Here is a 23,706-nt window from a genome sequence, read left to right on the forward strand (position 1 = left end):
ATTTGGCCCTATAGCTGTGAGAGGCTTCTGAAACAACTAAAAGCCATGCATACCATATTGGGAAGCATAAAATCAGAAGGACAAATATCCTCATTTTTATCTATGGAAAGGGGATTGTCATTTTATCTAACTTCCTCAGTCCATTTGTACTGACCACACAGTCACCAATAAAACAAATGAGCCTTGAGTTCCCAGTTTCCTGTTCTCCTCATTTTTTTCTGAAAAACAGAGCAAAGTGAATTTTAAGTTACAAGCAGACCTTTGTAGCAATCACTTTGCAAGATGGATGACCTCTTGCTGACAATTGAAAGGAACTAAGTATCCATGCTGATTCTTTTATACCTATCAGCAGCCTTTGAGAATATAGACCATGAGGTGTTGCTGAAACAGTTGCAGACTGGTAGTGATGGCTGTTTTTTTTTTTCCCTTGAGTGACTCCATTCTTCTGTTGGTGACAGGACCTAGAAAGTGGTGGTGGTTGCTCGTCTGCCTCAAGATGTTTCTTCTGTGATTGGAAATAAGGCTCACATTTCTAACAGTGAGGATGATTAACCATTGAAACAATTTACTTGGGAGGTGATTGGTTCTTTGTCACCTAGGGTATGGCTACCCAGCCATACTCAGGGTTAGTGGGACTTGAGTTAGCTAACCCTTGTTAGAGAACCTGGGTTTGAGCATCTACACTGATCCTTAACCCTACATTAAGAATTTTCTAACCTGGACTTGAACCTGGGGCTCTGGTGTCCGCACTGCAGCATGCAGACCTGAGTCAAACCAACCATATGCCATACTCCCTAGTACCCTCCTGAAATGTGACTGCTCTAGCCCTTTGACTGTGGTGCACTGTGAGAAAACTTTACTGCTTACCCTGCATGTTCCAGGAAGTTTGATCAGCCACCAACACCCCCTCTGTGCAACATGGGGGAAACACCTTTTCAAGAAGTTCTCTCATTTGCACTTTCACTCCTGGGTCAGGAAATGGGAAGAGCTTCACAGAAGCTGTGGTGGACATTTCAGCAGTGTTTTCTGTCCCACCAAAGACACCTGACAGAGCTTTGGATGGAGGAGGAGTACTCAGGCATGACAGACTCTCACTGGCTGATACTGCTTGTTACACTTGGTATAGTCACTGATTTCCCCTACATAGACTGGTGCTGCTGGCACAGGGCCACAAGCACAGACTGGTGGCATCACATTGTCATGCAGACCTGAGATGACAGCAGTGGGTCAAGAACTTTCGCACGAAGAAAGCTACACTTCTGGAGCTTTTTGAGCAGCTTGCTTCCATCCTCCAGTGTAAAGACACATGCAGGAGGCCACCCTTGCTTTTCCTGAAGCAGGTTGCTATGGCTGTATGGAAGCTGGCTACTTCAGACTGCTACTGGTCCATTGCCAACCAGTTTGGGAAGTCTACTATGGGTACAGTGCCTCAGAAACCTTTACCACCAATCAGGCATGTGATTTACCCCAAAGTGCTGGGCATAAAAAGCATTCCTGAGGTAACTGCTGGCTTTGAGAGAATGTTTCCAAACTGGGCCAGGACCATTGATGGGACTCATGTGCCCATAGTCTGCCTTTTCATGTGCTCCTTGAGGTGCACAAACCACAAAGCATGCTATTCCCTTGGGGACCACAGAGGTTGATTTATGAATGTCAACAAGGGCTGCACTGGAAAAGTTCATGATGCCAGGGTTTTTTGCCAATTGGGAGTCTATTCATGGACAGGCTGGGACACGATTCCCACCAAATAACATTGTTATAATTGGAGTTAGTGTCCCCAGTGTTGTTCTGGGGAGACCCCGTATACTCCCTTTTGCCTTGGCTTATGAAATTGTACCCTGATTTCAGAAGCCATGGCAAAATACAGTTTAATTACACTCGTGGCAGGTGCAGAATGGTGGTTGAATGTGCTTTTGGCAGATTGAATCCCATTGGAGATCTCTATAGACCCATTTGGATTCCAGTGTCATCAGTGCTGTCTGCATTACTGAAGCTTGCTGTGCTCTTCACAATCTTTGTGAACAAAGGGTGAATCACTTCCCCCTGAATGGATCTGGGCAGCGAGGGGCTGCTGAAGCAGTAAACTCACCAAAAAGTGCACCTACCACAGCTGGAGCTGGATGCACCTGGGCAACAGAATCAGGGATGCTTTATGGTCCCCCATCATGGACTTGCACTGCACAATGGCAGAGGATGAATAGTACCTCTAGGAACGTGCTTGTGGAGGGGATGGGGCTAACTTCTTTGGAGGGAGTTCAGTGGTTGGGGAGGCCTTGATTGCAATGTACTTATGATTTAACATGAAATGGGGGTGAGGGATGATAAACCATATGGGTTCATATAAGGAAGTGATTGAAGTGTGAATTGCTGTACCTAACTTTAGGGAGGAATAGTGTCCGCTTACTAATTCCTAATTGTTCCTGATCGTGTGTTTAGTTTTATTTTAAATACACATTGTATTATGAGATGCAGTGATAGCAATAAACTTTCTTGATGACATAAAAAGCTTTATTTATAAACCTGTGTTTAAAGCCATACAACATTCACCCATTGCCAGGCCAGCTGCCATTACAACACCAATTACAACAGAACACTTCCAAAACAACAACAAAAATGTGCATTAACAATGGCAAACATGGCGGAAACCCCCTACCATTGCATGTCCCCGGCCTCCATTCTCCTTTCCCTTCTTCCCCATTTTCTGTGCACTTGGTGCCAGGGGAGAGGGGCATCCACAAGGGTGGGGGTCAAGACAGAGGACTGCATGGACTTTAGTTGCCCTGCCCAGCCACTCATGGGGATTGATTGCATGTACCACCCAGCCAGGGACTTTTCCAAGCTGTTTCTGGACTGAGGGTACAACACAGGGGACTCAGATCATGGGGTCGGAGAGGCAGCAGGTGTCAGTACTCTTGCACTTGTGATTGAGATAAGCTGCTCAAACAGCTCTTTCTGCTGAGCTCTGTCCTCCTCCCTTAACTGCCCTTCCTGTTCCAGGAACTGCGTAGCAAGTGCCTGCTCCCTCACTGAAACCCTGTCCTCATGCTGTGCAGCCAGACTCGGCCTTTCTTCTTGCCTCTCAGCATGCCTCTGCTCCAGGTGCAAGTCCTTCTGTTTCTGGGACTGGACTGGCTTGTGGGCCCTCTCAACCATAAGTCCATCACGGAACAGTTCATGAACTTACGTTGGGCCAGGCTTGTAGTGCATGGAGGTAAAGCTGTGGAGGTACAGCACCCAGTAGAGGATGAGGGGCTTGCAATAAGACAAGACAAAGAGGGTTATTGTCTAAAATAGCTCAGTGCAGGAGCAAAGAAATAATTCTTGTGGAATGTCAAGGACATAAAACATTGCAAAACTGAACTTCAATCTACTGTGAAAGGGATGCTTTGGTTGACAGAATCTCCCTGGACAAAGCCTGATTAATTGCAGATAAAGAAGTGCAGTGACAATGGGAAAGGTTAAAAATTCAAAGCTGTTTTTATTTTATAACCGTTGCATAACTAATTGGATAATGGGGTGGGGGGGAGACAGTCAGTGGCATTGCTACACAAGCTGTTTCTATCATTTCAGGCCTTCCACATTTTGGAGGATGTAACTGTTCTTGTAGTGCCCTAGTGGCAAAGGGATTTGTTATTCCAAGCTACTGGTGGGGGAAACCTGCAGCATAAGTAGCCAAAATAGTCAAATGTATAGTGACTGGACAGCATATCTAGGAGTTTCGTGGGCTGGTCAACTACTGAGGTAGCACAGGAAAATATGACCTTCCCCACAAAGTGATCTGGAGTTCCTACTTCAGGAAAAGCTTGCAGCTCTCTGTACCCAAGAGAGGGTCATAATTCATGAGGGAATTGAGAAGAAGCTGCTCTAGCTTGCATGTGGCTTAACCTGTTGTGTGTGTTTACATGCAGCCATAACTCCATAGCCTTCCTCCTCCCCACCTCAACACATTTCTGGACAAAAATTCAAACCCGAGTTGTTGAGACAAATGATTTTTGTCTCCTGTGGACTACCTCTAATTGAAATGGAGTATATTTGGAAATGGAACATATTTCCCCAAACACACACACAGCAGAGCTCACTGTTTCCAGGAGGCTTCATAAAGAGTGCTTACAAAGCACAAACTTAAAGGCACGGCAATGTAAAGTTATTATCTTTAAGAAACATGAATGGCCCTAGCATGAATTTGTGTCTTTCTCATAAAAATATACTTTAAAGGTGTTTTTTAGAGTTTGCCTTTCCTGGTCGCCATTTTGAACTCCATGAGGTGAGCCGGGGGGGGGGGGGGGGGAAAGTTGTAGGGTTGATTCAGGAATTACTGGGAGAAATTCTATTGCCTGTTTTATGTAAAGACAAGGTGATCATAATGATCTCTTCTGACTGTAAAATTATGAATCTACAAGTGTGCTTAAATGCTGTCCTAGAGTGGGGTTCTACCTGACTTACCCACTATCCAGTGAGTGCTCCAAGTTCTTTTTCAGTTCCACAGTGGTATCATTACAAACTTGGGTCCTGACTCAGGTAGGCATCTCTAGTAAGGAAGGACACCTAAGCACGTGCTTAAGACCCACTGAAGTCACTAGTCTCTTTTGCCTTCCCTAAGTCAATGGGACTTAAGCACATGCTTAAGTATTTTCCTGAATCAAGCTCTTAAAGAGTTTAGTTCATCTACCTTGCTCTTTACAAGATGAATGTTTGAAAATTTCCCAGATTACACATCTGCTGTTCTAGTTCACATCTCAGAGGATAAGGCTGACCACAGAGGGAGCAGAAAGGGGGGGAAAAAAAGCTTCTGTGGGCTGGCAGGAAGAAACTGAAACAGCTGCATGCCAGATACACAGGGCTGATCTCTTTTGTGCACGGGTGCTGGGCCATCTGCAGAACATGCACTTGCCAGGTGATTTACTTAGAGTGGAAGGGGATAGGGAGCCTTTAGAGAGGAAGAAAACCCACATCAGAGTGAAGAGGTGGCTTTTTACAGTCTCACCCTGCTCATTTTATCTCCCTTTGTTTCTGATTTTTTTTTCTCCTGCAGGCAGTTAGTGGTGCAGAATGACAGTGAGGGAGGATTTCATGCAGCCTTAGACGATCCTTTTTACACAGGACCATGCCATTCCCTGGTGCACAGAAATAAACAGGAAGGGGGCAAGTTACTGAGAATAATCTGGAGGTTTGAAGCTGTGGAGATCTGGATGTCCTGTGCCTTTGGGTAATGGGGTTTGCCATGCTGCAGAGGGGGCAGAGCGCAAGGCTCTCCAACCACAGGAAGGATCAGACCCAGACTGTTCTTCTTTATAGTCTCCATTTCACCCAGGCCTAGTAATGAGTTCTGTTTTACTTTTCTCTTCCTCTACAAGAAAGCATTCCAGGACTGGAAATACAATAGATCACTGATTTTTATGAACATCATTCTTACGAATAAAAGAAAAGGAGTACTTGTGGCACCTTAGAGACTAACCAATTTGATTAGTCTCTAAGGTGCCACAAGTTCTCCTTTTCTTTTAGAGAATACAGACTAACACGGCTGTTACTCTGAAACCTGTCATTCTTACGAATGACCAGTTACGTGAACCATTTTTCTTCCACCAAAATCCTCTTCCTGATGCCGGATGTGACTTTCTTTTTTCAGTCAACCTTCAAGCACAGGTTTGAAAAGACTGAGCGATTTGGCAGCAAAGATTGGAGAGACAGTTCTCTCAAACAAATTAAAATAAGGCATACTACATACATTTGTTACCATGCATTAGGTACACTGTAACCAAACAACTAATCAATTAACTTATGCACTGTACCTATTGTAATTTTGAGAGGTTCAATTTTATGAACTCAGTCTCCAGTTAGTTCATAAAATTAGGGTTCTACTGTATTATTTTTACAACAGGTACAACATGGTCAGTAACCATGAGATTTTCCCAGTCTCTTGCCAACAAGCCTTAACACTGACCTCCTAGAGCCAGCAACTGATCCTGCACTCTGGTTACTTACGCACTAATTAGTTCCCCTAGAGAAGCCCTGGTTGAGGGGTGGAAGACTTAATGAGCTAAGGGCCTAATTAGCCCATCAGCTGAGAAGATAGTTAAAAAGCACAGGAAGGCAGTGCAAAGGGAAGAGAGAGGGTCAGCAGATTTGAAGAGAAGTCAGACCTCTGGTTGGTGAGAGTGCTTGCTCTTCTTGGAGATAAGGCTGAGGATAGAAGGACACTATAGATAGAAGAGCTGTATAGGGATTGTGATGGTGGCTTGATGGAGGTAACAAATAAAAACACACACAGGTATTGACAATCAAGAGGTCTCCAAGACTGAGAGGGATCTGAGGGTGGGAGAGAAGCTTGCCCAGTTACGAGGAAAGGAAGTAGTTCCTGTCCGAGAAAGATCCAAGGAAAAGTTCTGTTTTGTCTTTTGTTTTTGTTCTCTCCCCTCCCCCTCCATTCTTTCCCCATTACTTTCTAGGGCTTGTCTACACTTACTGGGGGATTGATGTGCAGCAATCGATGCATCAGCAGTCGATTTAGTGGGTCTAGTGAAGACCTGCTAAATTGACTGCAGATCGCTCTCCCATTGACTCTTGTATTCCACCTGAACGAGAAGCACAAGGGGAGTCGATGGGAGGGTGACTCCCGTCAACGTAGTGTAGTGTGGACCCCACAGTAAGTAGATCTAAGCAAATTGTCTTCACCTACGTTATTCATGTAGCTGAAGTTTTGTAACTTAGATCCTCAGGCCTTGTCTACACTACGGAGGGAGATCGATCTATCTTAATGCCCACTGAAGTGAATGCAAAGATATCCATTAATTTCAGTGGACATTGGACCAGTTCCTAATTTGGGATATGGTCGGTTGAATGGGGGAGTCAACATTATGTCCCAGCATGGCTCCCATATTTTCCTCCTCTTCCTTTTCTTGTTCTCTCCTTTCTGTAAATTTAAAACCCTTATCTGATCCTAGGTTGTTCTCTACATCACAGCTTCTGGTGGGATAACTCACATGACTGGAGTACTGTCATAGATGGATACAAACTGTTCAGGAATGACAGGCAGGGCAGAAAAGATGGGGGAGTTGCATTGTATGTAAGAGAGGAGTATGACTGCTCAGAGCACCGGTATGAAACTGCAGAAAAACCTGAGAGTCTCTGGATTAAGTTTAGAAGTGTGAGCAACAAGGGTGATTTCATGGTGGGAGTCTGCTATAGACCACCAGACCAGGGAGATGAGGTGGACAAGGCTTTCTTCAGGCAACTAACAGAAGTTACTAGATCACAGGCCCTGGTTCTCATGGGAGACTTCAATCACCCTGATATCTGCTGGGAGAGCAATATAGCGGTGTACAGACAATACAGGAAGTTTTTGGAAAGCGTAGGGGACACTTGTGCAAGTGCTGGAGGAACCAACTGGGGCAGAGCTCTTCTTGACCTGCTGCTCACAAACTGAGAAGTATTAGTAGAGGAAGCAAAAGTGAATGGGAACCTGGGAGGCAGTGACCATGAGATGGTCGAATTCAGGATCCTGACACAAGGAAGAAAGGAAAGCAGCAGAATATGGACCCTGGACTATAGAAGCAGACTTTGACTCCCTCAGGGAACTGATGGGCAGGATTCCCTGGGAGAATAACAGGAGGGGGAAAGGAGTCCAGAACAGCTGGCTGTATTTTAAAAAATCCTTATTGAGTTTGCAGGAACAAACCACCCCGATGTGTAGAAAGAATAATAAATATGGCAGGCGACCAGCTTGGCTTAACAGTTGTCATAAATATAAAGGGAAGGGTAAACCCCTTTAAAATTCCTCCTGGCCAGAGGAAAAATCCTCTCACCTGTAAAGGGTTAAGAAGCTAAAGGTAACCTCGCTGGCACCTGACCAAAATGACCAATGAGGAGACAAGATACTTTCAAAAGCTGGGAGGAGGGAGAGAAACAAAGGGTCTGTGTCTGTCGGTACGCTGCTTTTGCCGGGGATAGACCAGGAATGGAGTCTTAGAACTTTTAGTAAGTGATCTAGCTAGGTATGTGTTAGATTATGATTTCTTTAAATTAGCTGAGAAAAGCATTGTGCTGAATAGAATAACTATTTCTGTCTGTGTGTCTTTTTTGTAACTTAAGGTTTTGCCTAGAGAGATTCTCTATGTTTTGAATCTAATTACCCTGTAAGGTATCTACCATCCTGATTTTACAGAGGTAATTCCTTTACTTCTATTTACTTCTATTTCTATTAAAAGTCTTCTTGTAAGAAAACTGAATGCTTTTTCATTGTTCTCAGATCCAAGGGTTTGGATCTGTGGTCACCTGTGCAAATTGGTGAGGATTTTTACCAAACCTTTCCCAGGAAGTGTGGTGCAAGGTTTGGGAGGATTTTGGGGGGAAAGACGTGTCCAAACTACGCTTCCCAGTAAACCCAGTTAGAGTTTGGTGGTGGCAATGGATATTCCAAGGACAAAGGATAAAATTAATTTGTGCCTTGGGTTTTAACCTAAGCTGGTAAAAGTAAGCTTAGGAGGTTTTCATGCAGGTCCCCACATCTGTACCCTAGAGTTCAGAGTGGGGGAGGAACCTTGACAACAGTGAAATCCTTGCTGATCTTAAACATAAAAAAAAAAAAGCTTACAAGAAGTGGAAGACTGGACAAATGACCAGGGAGGTGTATAAAAATATTGCTCAGGCATGCAGGAGTGAAATCAGGAAGGCCAAATCACACTTGGAGTTGCAGCTAGCAAGAGATGTTAAGAGTAACAGGAAGGGTTTCTTCAGGCATGTTAGCAACAAGAAGAAAGCCAAGGAAAGTGTGGGCCCCTTCCTGAATGAGGGAGGCAACCTAGTGACAGAGGATGTGGAAAAAGCTAATATACTCAATGCTTTTTTTTTGCCTCTGTCTTCTCAAACAAGGTCAGCTCCCAGACTACTGCACTGGGCAGCACAGCATGGGGACGAGGTGACCAGCCCTTTGTGGAGAAAGAAGTGGTTCAGGACTATTTAGAAAAACTGGACGAGCACAAGTCCATGGAGCCAGATGCATTGCATCCAAGGGTGCTAAAGGAGTTGGCAAATGTGATTGCAGAGCCATTGGCCGTTATCTTTGAAAACACATGGCGATCGGGGGAGGTCCCGGAAGACTGGAAAAAGGCTAATGTAGTGCCCATCTTTAAAAAAGGGAAGAAGGAGGATCTGGGAAACTACAGGCCAGTCAGCCTCACCTCAGTCCCTGGAAAAATCATGGAGCAGGTCCTCAAGGAATCAATTCTGAAGCACTTAGAGGAGAGGAAAGTGATCAGGAACAGTCAGCATGGATTCACCAAGGGCAAGTCATGCCTGACTAACCTAATTGCCTTCTATGATGAGATGACTGGCTCTGTGGATGAGGGGAAAGCAGTGAACGTGTTGTTCCTTGACTTTAGCAAAGCTTTTGATACAGTCTCCCACAGTATTCTTGTCAGCAAGTTAAAGTAGAATGGGCTGGATGAATGGACTATAAGGTGGATAGAAAGCTGGCTAGATCGTCGGGCTCAACGGGTAGTGATTAATGGCTCCATGTACAGTTGGCAGCCGGTATCAAGCGGAGTGCCCCAAGGGTCGGTCCTGGGGCCGGTTTTGTTCAATATCTTCATTAATTATCTGGAGGATGGTATGGATTGCACCCTCAGCCAGTTTGCAGATGACACTAAACTGGGAGGAGTGGTAGATACGCTGGAAGGTAGGGATAGGCTACAGATGGACCTAGACAAATTAGAGGATTGGGCCAAAACAAATCTGATGAGGTTCAACAAGGACAAGTGCAGAGTCCTGCAATTAGGACGGAAGAATCCCATGCACTACTACAGACTAGGGACCGAATGGCTAGGCAGCAGTTCTGCAGAAAAAGACCGAGGGGTTACAGTGGATGAGAAGCTGGATATGAGTCAACAGTGTGCCTTGTTGCCAAGAAGGCTAACAGCATTTTGGGCTGTATAAGTAGGGGCATTGCCAGCAGATCGAGGGATGTGATCGTTCCCCTCTATTCGACATTGGTGAGGCCTCATCTGGAGGACTGTGTCCAGTTTTGGGCCCCACACTACAAGAAGGATGTGGAAAAATTGGAAAGCGTCCAGCGGAGGGCAACAAAAATGATTAGGGGGCTGGATCACGTGACTTATAAGGAGAGGCTGAGGGAACTGGCATTGTTTAGTCTGCAGAAGAGAAGAAAGGGGGGATTTGATAGCTGCTTTCAACTACCTGAAGGGGGGTTCCAAAGAGGATGGATCTAGACTGTTCTCAGTGGTAGCAGATGACAGAACAAGGAGTAATGGTCTCAAGTTGCAGTGGGGGAGGTTTAGGTTGGATGTTAGGAAAAACTTTTTCACTAGGAGGGTGGTGAAGCACTGGAATGGGTTATCTAGGGAGGTGGTGGAATCTCCTTCCTTTGAGGTTTTCAGGGTCAGGCTTGACAAAGCCCTGGCTGGGATGATTTAGTTGAGGATTGGTCCTGCTTTGAGCAGGAGGTTGGACAAGATGACCTCCTGAGGTCCCTTCCAACCCTGATATTCTATGATTCTCTCTCAATTCAAATATGGAAAAGGGTATTTATAAAACCAGCACATAGCCAGGTTTCTGGTTATTAGAGGTGGAGCTAGTGTATATAGTTGACTTCACTCAGAGTCACAATCTGGGTTTAGCTTTGGAAGGAATAGGAGAGTCAGTGTTTCACTCTTTGAGTGGTGAAAGCCAGCTATTTGTGTATATTCCTCACTACATGGTAGTATCTCACTTGTGTTTATTATTCAGCCTTACTTTCACTTTGAGGAGACTAAAAAATAACCAAACAAAAATCTCTTGGTTTAATTGTACTTATCTAGAGAAGAAGTCTATTATTTGACATCCTCTGCTCTCTGCCACCCAGGATATGTGACAGGCCTGTGTACTGAGATGGCCAACAAGTGTCTGTCTAGTGTCAGCTGTGCTAGTTGTTGTTCTGATGAGACTTGTCGTCTTGGAACTGAGCTGAAACCACTGAAGTCATTTCACATAGTAGGCCACCGAATAGCTAGCTATCTGCTGGTAATACCTTGTTGTCATTTTTGACCTGGCAGGATCTGAACTGCTAAGCTGTGCCTGCCTTTTCTCTCACATACACCTAACACAGGAGTAAATCCAGTGAAATCAACTGGCATGACTCCTGCTGTCTTGCAGCTTGTGTAGTTATTTTCACCTGTACAGAGTGGGTGTAAAATGCTATCAGATCAGACTAGTAGCATTTTACACCTAAGGAGGCTATGTGGCCCAGTTCATAAGGGTGGTTATCGATGTTCTGCTGTCAAACTGGGATGGTGTATCTAGTGGGGTCTCCTAGGGGTTTGTCCGAGGTCTGATCCTACTCAATATTTTTTGTTAATGACCTGGATAATGGTGTGGATAGTGTGCTTATAAAATATGTGGGTGCCACCAAGCTGGGAGGGGTTGCAAGCACTTTAGAGAACAGGATTAAAATTCAAAATGACCTCAACAAATTGGAGAATAGGTCTGAAATCTCAACAAGATTAAATGCACTAGACAAGTCTAAAGTATTTCACTTAGAAAGGAAACTACAAAACTACAACTACAAAATGAGGAAGTACAGGCTAGGTGTTAGTACACCTGAAAGGGATCCAGGGCTTATAGTTGAGCACAAGTTGATTATAAATTAACAATATGATTCAGTTGCAAAAAAGGTTAATATTACTGTGGGCTGTATTAACAGGACTGTTGTATGTAAGACATGGGAGGTAACTGTCCTGCTTTACTCAGCTGCAATATTGTGTCCAATTCTGGAAAGATGTGGACAAATTGGAGAGAATCTATATGAGTGCAAGAAAAATGATAAAAGGCTTAGAATATCTGACCGATGAGTAAGGCTACTTGTGATTAAAATGTATTTTTAGTAAAAGTCATGGACAGATCACGGGCAGTAAACAAAAATTCACAGCCCGTGAAAGTTAAGATGACCAATTTATCAATGGATTTAATACCCTGTCCCTGCCCTGTCAAGATCCTGAGGTCATGCTGCCTTGTTTTTAATGATTTGCATTTAACTCATATTTTTAAGATGCCCAGAGCCCTCTCTCCATAGGCACCAAGAAATGAAAAAGTAATTCCACATCAGTATGCTATTTTATGAGTGAATTGGAATCTAAGCCCCAGATCTGAAGCTGTACCAGTGCTATATTTGATACAGGTGGTGGGGGCAAAAATGACTCTCATCTTTGTGTTCCCTTAATCCCCAGATCAGGGCCCAGTCTGTTCCCAACCCCCAGTGTAAATCAGAGCCACACCTGGGGCACATGCTACATTCTGGTGATATGGGCAGAGCTCTTCTTGACCTGCTGCTCACAAACCAAGAAGTATTAGTAGGGGAAGCAAAAGTGGATGGGAACCTGGGAGGCAGTGACCATGAAATGGTCGAGTTCAGGATCCTGACACAAGGAAGAAAGGAAAGCAGCAGAATATGGACCCTGGACTACAGAAAAGCAGACTTTGACTCCCTCAGGGAACTGATGGGCAGGATTTCATGCAGCCTTAGACAATCCTTTTTACACTTTTTGGGGGCTAGGGCAAAGAAATACTTCCCCACTGACCTCAGAACCCATAGCCTCTGCAGCCCCAGCATACCCCACATTGGTTAGAGGAGCAGAAAATCCATACATCCTCTAGCCACGCTTTCATTGTCCCTCTACACATTACTGTTCAGAGTGTCCCCATGGAGCTGGGCTCAGGACTTTACAGGGGCAGTACATCTGGGCTCCCAAATCTAGCCCTCCCTTGTGCAGCAGATATTGGGCCCTAGACCAGACTTTATTTTAACAGTTTTTGTATACTATATGTCATACACACTGAGCGCTTTTGAAAATGCCTACCCACAATGTTGACTTAACTCTACTCCCATCAAAGTACATGAGGGCCAGTGCTGACCACTTGTGAAAATCCAACCCTGTGTATTCATAGCTATATAGATAAAGAATACCCACTCTGTTATATATATTTATGCATGGGAAAATACAAATATCTTTGTCCTTATATATTTAAAAGCTATGGCATTTTATTCTGGATAATAAAACGAAGGGGAAAACTTGACTTAATTCACAAGCTACTGCTAGGATGTTGTAAATTTACTGAAGGTAGAGGATTGTACCTATTCCAATGAAAAGATTGACATTGAGACAAAAGTTAGTCATTACTGGAGCAAAATACAGACTGGGTGTGTTCCCACCCCCACCCTCCCACCGGACACTGGTTCATTTTCTACAGAGCTATTGACACAATGTTTGTGCTGCAGCTGTATGTAACTTTATCCAATTGATAGTTTTTTCATGTATTGCCACTCAGCTCATGAGACAAAAGTAGGATAATAAAAAAGGGTATTCGCAAACTTTGACATTAAAAATCAACATATTAAACTGCAATCAGTTCCCTTACAGTTTAATTAGAAATACACACATTTCCCCAAATCAAAAGTTATCCTACCTTACCATTTCAAGCTAATCCATTTACGCTAATTTACTAAGAACTGACACTTGGCTTAGTTGGCATAACACTTGTAAAATAATATATGTTTGGTTAAAAAGGAGGTTAATGAGAAAAGTTTATTACTTATTGGAAAACCATCTGAATTCATAGCCACATGTATTCATATAAATTATGTGACATCCGAAATAAATTCAAGGAATTTTTTAATGGATTTCCTGTGTTGTTTATATTTGTTTGGTCTATTTATTCCATAGACAACACTCACCAGAAATCAAACTGCAAAAAAGTGTTGATTTTCCTTTGCAAATTACTAATAGCAGTATTCATTTTCAGTGTGTGACAGTGGATATTGCAATAGACACCTTATCTGTGGAACAATAAATAGAATAAAGCAAAAGATGTGACTGGCACAAGGATTAATTTTATTAAATAAAATAAATCCTATTACTTTCCTAATCTTGTAAATTTTGTTATTGACTTCAAAAGATACAGAACTGGAACCTTTATATTGCATGCATTGGATTTTACAGAACAATATTTATTATGAGCAGACTTCATTACCAGCTTATATTACAGTTACTGGGACACCTACAATACAAAACATAGTGGAATTTGTGAATTTTTTTTAAAAAATACAAAATTGTGAATTTAAAAACACACAATGACATTAATTTGAAAAAACCTACAATGTAAGCCAAGGAATATAGGACTTTGAATTTCCCTTTTAAGATTTACAAGGGGAATGTGTCATATTTTTTTTAGTTTTTAAATGTTAAAGCAATTCCGCATTTTTCACAATTGGTATAAAAATTGTTCATGTTTATTAATAACCTTAAAACATCACCTCTTGGTTTTGTCATTTTTCAAAAGAAGTTATTCAGTTATTAATGGTCTTTCCTTAACTTGCTAGGCCTGATTCTACAGTCCTTTATTTTCTCACTGATGCTAATGGGAGTTTTACCAAGTAAAGACAAGAGTATATTAGACCTTCCATCTCCACTCATATGTACACCATTCGGTGATTCTTTTCAATCTCCTTGGGTGCATATTATTTTAGTATGAACATCCAAGAAGTGTCTGGACATTACACAGTACATAAAACCTACCAGCACCAGAACATATGGAGCCTATAATAGACAGCATCACCATGAGGGCAACACGTGATCCTTTGATGCAACCCAGTTTTTAGATGTGTTGTTTCTTTAGTCATCTCAGCTGTTGGATCTAATAGCAAACCTGTAAAACAAAAGGAAAAAGGATCGTGTTGGATTTTCAAGAGTGCACACTATAGGCCTAACTCTGCTCCCATTGAAATCAATGGTAAAGCTCCTGTTGGCTTCAATGAGAGCAGAGTTAGGCCAATGATGAACACTTTTGAAAATCCCAATACTGATAAGTAAATTACATTTATGTTTCAAGATGAAATATATGGAAATCACTTCCTCCTTCATTTACCTACCTAGGATGTTTCTTTAGCAGAGGGTGAAACTAAATGCAGTTTATGTAGAACAAGTGGAACTTTATTAAGCCCTTTGGACTGCTCTGTCCACGTGGCTGAGCTGCTTCTAGTCTAACTCCTGGGGTTCCCTGTTTTCCTGGTGTCATGTCAATAATAATTCCCACAGGAAGCATGTATCAGATGGTAGCCATGTTAGTCTGTATCCACAAAAACAACAAGGAGTCCAATGACACCTTAAAGACTAACAGATTTATTAGGGCATAAGCTTTCGTGGGTAAAAAACCACTTCTTCAGATGCATGGAGTGAAAATTACAGATGCAGGCATTATTATACTGACACATGAAGAGAAGGATAAATCCTTGTGAGGTAACTCCCTTCTCTTCGTGTGTCAGTATAATAATGCCTGCATCTGTAATTTTCACTCCATGCATCTGAAGAAGTGGTTTTTTACCCACGAAAGCTTATGCCCAAATAAATCTGTTAGTCTTTAAGGTATCCCTGCACTCCAGGGAGCATGGGCACTCCGACTCCAGTTCCTCTGATCATGTTACATGTTCACTATCTTACAAATATTTTAACATTGAAAAGAGATGATTGACTCCTCAATCCCCACCCCATGTCCCTTTGAGATTGCTAGCACATAGCTGAGTTAGAGTCTTGTCTTTATTACTGACTCAGCTGATTGCATAGTCTTTGAGATAGTTTGGTTTGTTCAATAGAGGACCACAGTGGGAGTGACGTATCTCTGTCTTCCTGTCTCTGAGTCCAGCATACTCTCTGGGGGTTGGCAGCCAAATGGTTGTTTCTGTTCTGTGATGATCTCTGTAGGCTTACTTTCAATGGTGTGTTGGCTGGCTTGTAAGTGCCTCCTGTTTGTAGGGATCATTTGCCATGGCACCCCTCATAACTTCACTAGTTCTGAGCTGGACTGTTTTGATAACCTTGTGATGGGGTATTCCTGTGAGCCAAAAGTGCTAAGAAAGGGTCTGAACCAGAAGAAACAGCTGTGTAGCAGTCTCTTACCTGTTTTCACAGCTATTCTACCTTACCGTAACTCTGCAGGTATGTTGGGGAGGCGTATGGTTTGTCCAACTCCTATATGAGTGAAAATTTCCTGAATTCTTCTGAGGCAAATTGGGGTCTGTTGTCAGTGAATACAATGTGAAGAATGCCATATCTCACAAAGTGGCCTTTAGTTTGCCAATCACTGACTTGCTCCTTGTCAGGCAGGGCATCAACACCCCTACAAAAGTTGAATACTAGCCCGCTGTAATCAAGTACTGCTTTTCCTTGAAGGTAAAGAAATCTGCTCCCACATTTTCCAATAGTCCCATTGTTAGATTGCATCTGAGCTCTTATGGGCGTGTTTGAATCCAATTCACCCTTTGGAATTACATAAGAGCAGCCATACTGGATCAGACCAATGGTCCATCTAGGGTCATATCCTGTCTCTGACAGTGGCTAGATGCTTCCAAGGCAATGAACAGAACAGGGCCATTTCAAGTGATCCATCTCCTGCCATCCAGTCCCAGCTTCTGGCAGTCGGAGGCTTAGGGACACCCAGAGCATAGGGTTCCATCCCTGACCACCTTGGCTAATAGCCATTGATCGATGTATACTCCATGAATATATCTAATTCATTTTAACCCAGTTATACTTTTGGCCCAGAACAATCTCAAACCAAGTTCTATTGACACATTACAGCCAAGAGGATCTGAGCACCATCATTGCCAGGAGGTGCTGAAGATGGATCGGTCATGTGCTTCTGATGGAAACTGATTCCATCATCAGAGTATCAATAAGATGGACACCTGAAGGCAAGTGAAAATGAGGCTGCCCGAAAAAGACATGGCGAAAAGCTGTGAAAGCCTAGTTCTTGTGCTAAAGTGAAGGGGTAAATAACACTTTCCTATTCACTGTGCAAGAGGCCCTTCTATCAAACTGAAATTGCACAGAGCATTTCCCTATTAACATTGTTGCAGACACTGAGGTTTGCATTTTCCCTTGTTGTTCTCCAGTTCTGACAGCCTGAACCTGATATGTTCTTGGACTTAAGGAGAGAGTCATAACATCATCACTACTGTCTGATATGTCATCCCTCTCTTGTAAAGGTCTGACAATCTTTCTGGGACCTTCCTCTACTCTTGCATGCACTCCTAAATGGTTCAGCTTGCCATATTCCTTGCAATGCTGTGCTAATGAATTAACTTCTTTATCTGCTCATATTCCCCCACATTAAATGCATCTCATTATGGGTATGGAACCTTGGCCACCTCTTCTTGTTTGCCTCTTACCTCCAGAGTGCCTCCTCATATTGGGATGTGGTATTCTAGGGTTTCTGCAGTCCAGCACCCCTTTTATCCATCCTGATTCCACAACAATCTGCTGCTTCCGTGGCCTACCTCTCTGACCAGGTTGCATCTCAATTCATTCCCCTTCCAGGGGAAACCAAAAAGTCCAAAGAACAAGCCAGAAATCTAATGGCCTATAAGCTCTCCCTCATTCTCTCTCTTGAACTCAGAGTTCTTGGCCTCTTTTACTCTTAATGCCTGTGCTTTCCCTCTTGGTCTGCAGGAGAGATAGGGGAAGCCAGGTCTGCCCTCTCTTCTGGGTTCCATCTCAGAGAGCCTTTTTAGGAGGCTAAGGTCTGTTTCTTCCACCACTTCCCTAAGCTGCTCCTACCTTCACCCTTCTTGTTGGCATCTTCATCAGATCTGCTGGCTTTGCTATCCTAAAGTTTAACATAACCCAGTCACTGTCCAATTTTAAACAAAGTGTGGGGCTTGGCATACAGAGACCTCAGCCTGCTTAGTACCATGGCAAATCCACCATTAAAAATCCTTTAACCATTTATTAAAGATACAGAAAAGTAGAACCAGTTGGAATGTAAAGTGTTAAGTAAGGCTTTTATTTTAACAACATCCCATGTTCCCTTTCCCATTAGCAGGACAGAGTATTTAGAAGGAGCCTCCTTTCCCACACCCCCTTCTTTGACAGTCATTTAGATGGTAATAATTATCCTTTTTGGAGAAAAGAGAAGACATTAATTGAAATAGGCTGGAACTGCTGTTATTGCTGTTGTTGTAAAAGTTAAAGTCCAATCTCATTTCCTAGAAGACAAAACAAGACAGACACACAGAAGGGGAAAGGGAAAAAACCCAGCAAAGATAGAAACTTCAGCTTCTATTTCAGGAGTTGATTTTCCTTTGCAACATCACTGCTAGAAAAACACAGGCACCTCACAGGGTCTTCTCAGCCATTCTGAGACCTGGCAAACTTGTACCAGTATCGGGCTGTTTAGGGCATTTCTTTTAGTTGCTTACAGCAGTGCTGCAAAAATATACAGTCTTAGCCAGCTAAGATAGTCTCTTATTAGACAGAAGGAAAAAGGAGAGGGATAAAAAAGAGAAGGACTAAGTTGGGGAAGGAAAAGGACACATTGGGAAGGAGATGGGGGAGGAGGGAAAGAAGCAATGTCTCGCATTCCACATGCTATTTGGGGAATAGCTGGAGCCAGTGTCTATGAAGGTGTCATCTGGGCCTCCCTCTGGCACGGTCTGGTCAGGGCACCTCTCAATATTAGGATGAAGAAGGTACAAGGCCCTACGAGATGGTGGGGGCAGAAGCCATGATGATGAAGCTTGCTCCAATAGCCAGTTTTTCTTCCCCAAAGTCTTTCCATTCGGAACCCACAAGGGAGTGATGGGTGGAATAGCCCATCCCCTCATTATTTTGTCCTTGAACTAGGCCTACTTTCAGACACAACAAGTGTGGTTTACTGATTTCTGGTTCCACACGGTTCATGTTTATCTAGCATGATCTTAACACAGTCCTTGAATTATATCAGTAGGCCTTTTCGTTTGGACTAATTTAATGTGTCTTGCTTTTGCACCTTTTTCCACCAACATTTGTTGTTGTAGGTTATAATGACATCTTTTGACCTTACATTCATGTTTTACAGTTGAGCTCAAAATTAGGGTGTCCCTCTGTCTGGAGTGGCTCACCACTGTGTTGATGCCCCTCCCCAAACTGGTGGTATATTCTATTATTTAGATTTCATCAAGCAGGTAACACTTGTGAACTTCTGGATCACTATACCAGTCTTACTATGGAGTCAGACAGTCCCGTTAGCCTATCTTGCCACCCAGATAAGCTGAACTGTGTGATTAAAAGTTATTAAAACCAAAAATCATACCACATCAGGTTTCTCCCAGTTCCAAGAGACCAATCACTTACCCTAGATCAATTGGTACTCCAGACCTAAATCAGGGAGCCTGTCAAGTCCCCAAAATTTCAGGTAGCAGCAAGTGTGCATAAGGCAAAGTACATAGGGAGTCTATCCCCTCCCCTTCTCACTGGCCTTTACTGAAAAACCTGCATCATTCCACAGTCTTATTCTGCTTTGGGGAACAATAGTTCCTCATGGCTCTTAGGGCTGCTGTTAGGCTTGAGGCAGATATATAGTGAGCTTGGTGGTGAGCTTCAAAGTGCTGCAAGGTAAAGTAACAGTTTTCCTTTCCCGCTGTTGTCATCTCCTGCAGGTCTGTGTACTTCTCAAACTCCTCCGTCCCCTTGGCCACAGTCCAAGTCTAGCAGCTGGTAGCGTGACCACATGGTTTGTGTATGACCAAGTTCCATGGCTCACACTACCAGCTGCTGGACTTCAAAGAACTCACAGCTTAGTTGCTGCCACCACGTTTCATTAGCAAAGAGTGATGCTGAATGCAAGTTAAGTTGACTAAGTGAACTTCATTAAATGTAGTACACTTCTTTTCCCACGTGGCTGAACTGCTTCCAGCCTAAAGCCCCACATTCCTCGTTTTCCTGGTGGCCCATCAACAACAGCTCCTCCATGGGCCATCTGACTCCAATTCCACTGATAATGATACAAAGTGTTTCTGGATTTTGAGTTTGCCTTGCAAGCCAAGGACACCATAACAATTTAGGAGCCCAGTTTTCCAACCACTTCTGCACATGCTGAACTTTAAGCATAAGTAGTCCCAGTGAAGTGATTGGGACTCTTCACGTGCTTAAAGTGAAGCACATGCATAAGCGTGGGATCAAGGTCTAAGACCCCAATCCTACAAAGGATCTGTAAGCATGGAAATTTACTCCCACGTGCAGTCCCATTGACTTCAATCATTACTGTGTGAAACAAAGGAATGTTAATCCTGCCTTAAGGGCAAACCTCAATGCAACCTTAACTATGGAGTCATTAGGGCTACTGCAGTGACTTTAAACTTGAAATTCACTCTTTGGATCCTATTGTCCCTCATCAATGACTGAAACTGCTATCTCCATTTGTAAAGTCAACAGGCTCCAGAGCATTCTTTCAAACCTACTTCACTGTCCAATTCTGCTGTGGAAGATTTCACACTTACTTAATTAGGACTGGAAGACAGACACTATGGATGTGTGTATGGATGGATGAGAGTGTGTAGATATAACTTTTATATCTATAACTGTCTAGCTGTACCCAGGCACACTGTATAGATTAACTAACATGTTACTAGAACTCATCAGGAAAACTGCATCCAAACAAAAAGTCCAATACGGAAAAGGATATTAAAAGATCTCATTGTCTAAGATTTTATTCTGCACATGGATTAATCTGATCACAGGATATGATGCTTATATTGTGTTCTTTCCCTGCTGGCAATCTGTACTTATGGGGAAAAAACAGTTTTTAAATGTGGAACAACTAAGCTGATACTTGAAATTGTACAACCCAAGAAAACTCTGTTGTGATCTTTGTCATTAAACGGGTATTTGGAAGCTTGTGATAGCTTGTATTTTAAATTATAATATAGGGTGCAAGAGGTGATTAGGGCCATCAGACTCTCCTATTAGTAGGGCCCGACCAAATTCATGACTGTGAAAAACATGTCCCGGATCATGAAATCTGTCCCCCTGTGAAATCTGGTCTTCTGTGTATTTTTACCCTCTACTATACAGATTTCATGGGGGAAACCAATGTTTCTCAAACTGGGGCTCCCAACCCAAAAGGGGTTAGTGGGGGAGTTGCCAGCTTATTGTAGGAGAGTCATGGTATTGCCAACTTTACTTCTGCACTGCCTTCAGAGTTGGGTGGTTGGAGAATGGCAGCTACTGGCTAGGCGCCAAGCTCTGAAGGCAACAGCACAGAAGTAAGGGTGGCAATACCATACCATGATGGCGGCACTGCCTTCAGAGCTGGGCCAGCAGTCGCTGCTCTCTGGCTGCCCAGCTCTGAAGGCAGTGCCGCCACCAGCAGCAGCGCAGAAGCAAGGGTAGCAATAACGTGACACCCCTACAATAACTTTGTAACCCCACCACAACACCCTTTTGGGTCAGGACATCTGCCAGTTACAACACCATGAAATTTCAGATTTAAATATCTGAAATCATTACATTTATGATTTTTAAAATCCTATGACTGTGAAATTGACCCTGAATTTGGTAGGGCCCTACCTACTAGATACAGCCTCAAATAAATTCTTCCCTACAGAAATGTAATACAGGAAGAACCAACCCTGTTCCTCCAGTGTATAATACACTCAAGTGACATCAGATTTACATCAATTGCTGGAAATGGCCCAACTTGATTATCATACACATTGTAAGGAGAGTGATCACTTTAGATAAGCTATTACCAGCAGGAGAGTGGGGTGGGGGGAGAGAAAACCTTTTGTAGTGGTAAACACCCATTTTTTCATGCTTTGTGTGTATAAAAAGATCTTCTATATTTTCCACAGTATGCATCCGATGAAGTGAGCTGTAGCTCACGAAAGTTTATGCTCAAATAAATTGGTTAGTCTCTAAGGTGCCACAAGTACTCCTTTTCTTTTATCAGATAAACTCATCACCTTATAACTATTACTAATATATGGATATGTACTCCTTAATATACAATTTTAATCCCCTGGGGGCACCATTTCTTATGCTGTCTGGTATGTTTGCTTCATTTTCCTTCTTCTTGCCTTTTATTAACACATGGCTAAATCCCCCAGTCTAAATGTGCTCACTATGGATCCACTCCTACAAGGGATGGAGACCACGAGCCTGGTTCATTTCTTACTTACACTAATTCTGCTAGTGTAATGGTGTTGACTTTGCTGGAGTCACTTCTGCTTGACACCAGCATAAATGAGAGGAGAATCAGTCCCAATAATTTTACTGGAAGTGAAAATAATTTAGTACCATACAGGACATGCACAGCGCACTGTAGATGGGGTCATACTGTAGTAGGTTAATTTAGGAATCTGTGGGCTTGGGCAATTTATGGATGAGTGTACATGTTTCAAAATGATAAGCCTAAATCTTGTATCAAAGCAGACTAAAAATCATTCCACAAAATAACTCCACTTCTCAGGGTGAAGGACACAAGATAAACTGCATTAAATAGATCAGACACCCCAAAATTGAAGGAAATGCTAGGAGTCTGATAATGATGTCACTAGAAAAGCCAGAGCAACAACGCATAAGAACAGCATTCTGCTGTGTCAGCATTAACTGCTTACTGTACAATACCTAAACAACTGGGGATAATATTGGAGATTATGATAATACTTAGCATTTATACAGCTCTTTTCATTCTCCTGCCTGCTTACGGTTCCACCTCACTCAGGTCTCTCTCAGTCCTTTTTAAGCAGCCTGGGTGTCCATTAAGCTAGTACCTGATAACTTCAGGGGGCTCCCTGTTTATCATGCAAAAACATAAACTTGCTGGTAAATCTGACTTCTAGTTTTTGGATAGTGCAGAGATTAGAATAAAGATTTGAAACAAATAGTGAAAATCGCTACAAATGTATTGCCCCAAAGGCGGAATGCCAAGTTGGTTGGCACATACTCTAAAACCGTTTTGGCTAAAATTGAGTATCACAGGTCTGGAACACTTCTTGAAATTGCAGTAAGTGCAATATAGTGCTAACTTCAATAGTACTACTCTGTGAGGAAGAGGCCCAATTTTTGCTGGTCATTTCTTCCAAAATTGGGGCTCCCTTCTGTTCTCTTTGAAGTCAATGGCAAAACTCCCATTGGCTCCTGTGGAGGGAGTAGGATGAGGCCCTTGTGGAAGATTTTAGTGAAGCAGAAGAAAACATTTTTCCTTGTAAATGATTTTTCTATTAATACAGAAACATAAAGAAACCTCTTCAAAGCTATAACTTTAAACATTTTAATGTCCTGCCAAACCTCATCAATCCACTATAAAATCACTGAGTCCTGTTCTGAAAATCTCTTAATGTTTAATAAAAAATGACATAGACTATCAAAGAATTGCTGGCTATGCCTTTTCCCGCATATTAAGATCAATAACATTTTTACAAGGATTTTTTAAATGAGAAAAGTCTTTTAAAAGTCAAGACAATTCTGTTCATTATGAATGATTACAAATTGTGTGGTTAATTTTACAGAGGGCAGGTTAATATTCTGGCCATGAAATGTATTGACCGTAATTCTAAGTTTCTTGCCTTCCTTTCATTTGTCTCCTAAGACCTCCTATATTGAGTGGCTGTAGATATTCTAGGAAACTGCTAGAGTAAAGAGATGAGATTTGCATTTTCAGTATCAATCCCGGACTTTTAGAATATTTACTTGAATATATTTGACAAGCTATGTATCCTATACAGAGGGAAGATTTTATTCAAATTGCTTTTAGTTAAGGCTTCTGGGCCCTATTCGCCATTCCTTAGTCAAGTCAAACTCCTATTTACTTCAGTGGCCTGTAATGGAGTGCAGGTTCTGCATTTATTTTAGGTTATATCAAGGAATATAGCTATTGTCTCAAAGGCCCCCTATGGTGCAAACACTT

The 23,706-nt window shown here is 42.6% G+C and overlaps 1 long non-coding RNA gene across 1 annotated transcript; it reads right to left on the bottom strand.

The window, feature by feature from the left end:
* Positions 1 to 2,525: 2,525 nt before the first annotated feature.
* Positions 2,526 to 15,173, bottom strand: LOC311519567. Its single transcript, XR_014711310.1, has 3 exons — positions 14,562 to 15,173; positions 13,721 to 13,822; positions 2,526 to 3,252 (listed from the first exon to the last, which is right to left on the bottom strand). It is a non-coding gene; the product is annotated as an uncharacterized lncRNA (long non-coding RNA).
* Between the last annotated feature and the right edge of the window lie 8,533 nt (positions 15,174 to 23,706).

The sequence above is a fragment of the Lepidochelys olivacea genome (assembly GCF_965140295.1).
Source record: "Lepidochelys olivacea isolate rLepOli2 genome assembly, chromosome: 4".
Lineage (NCBI taxonomy): Eukaryota > Metazoa > Chordata > Testudines > Cheloniidae > Lepidochelys > Lepidochelys olivacea.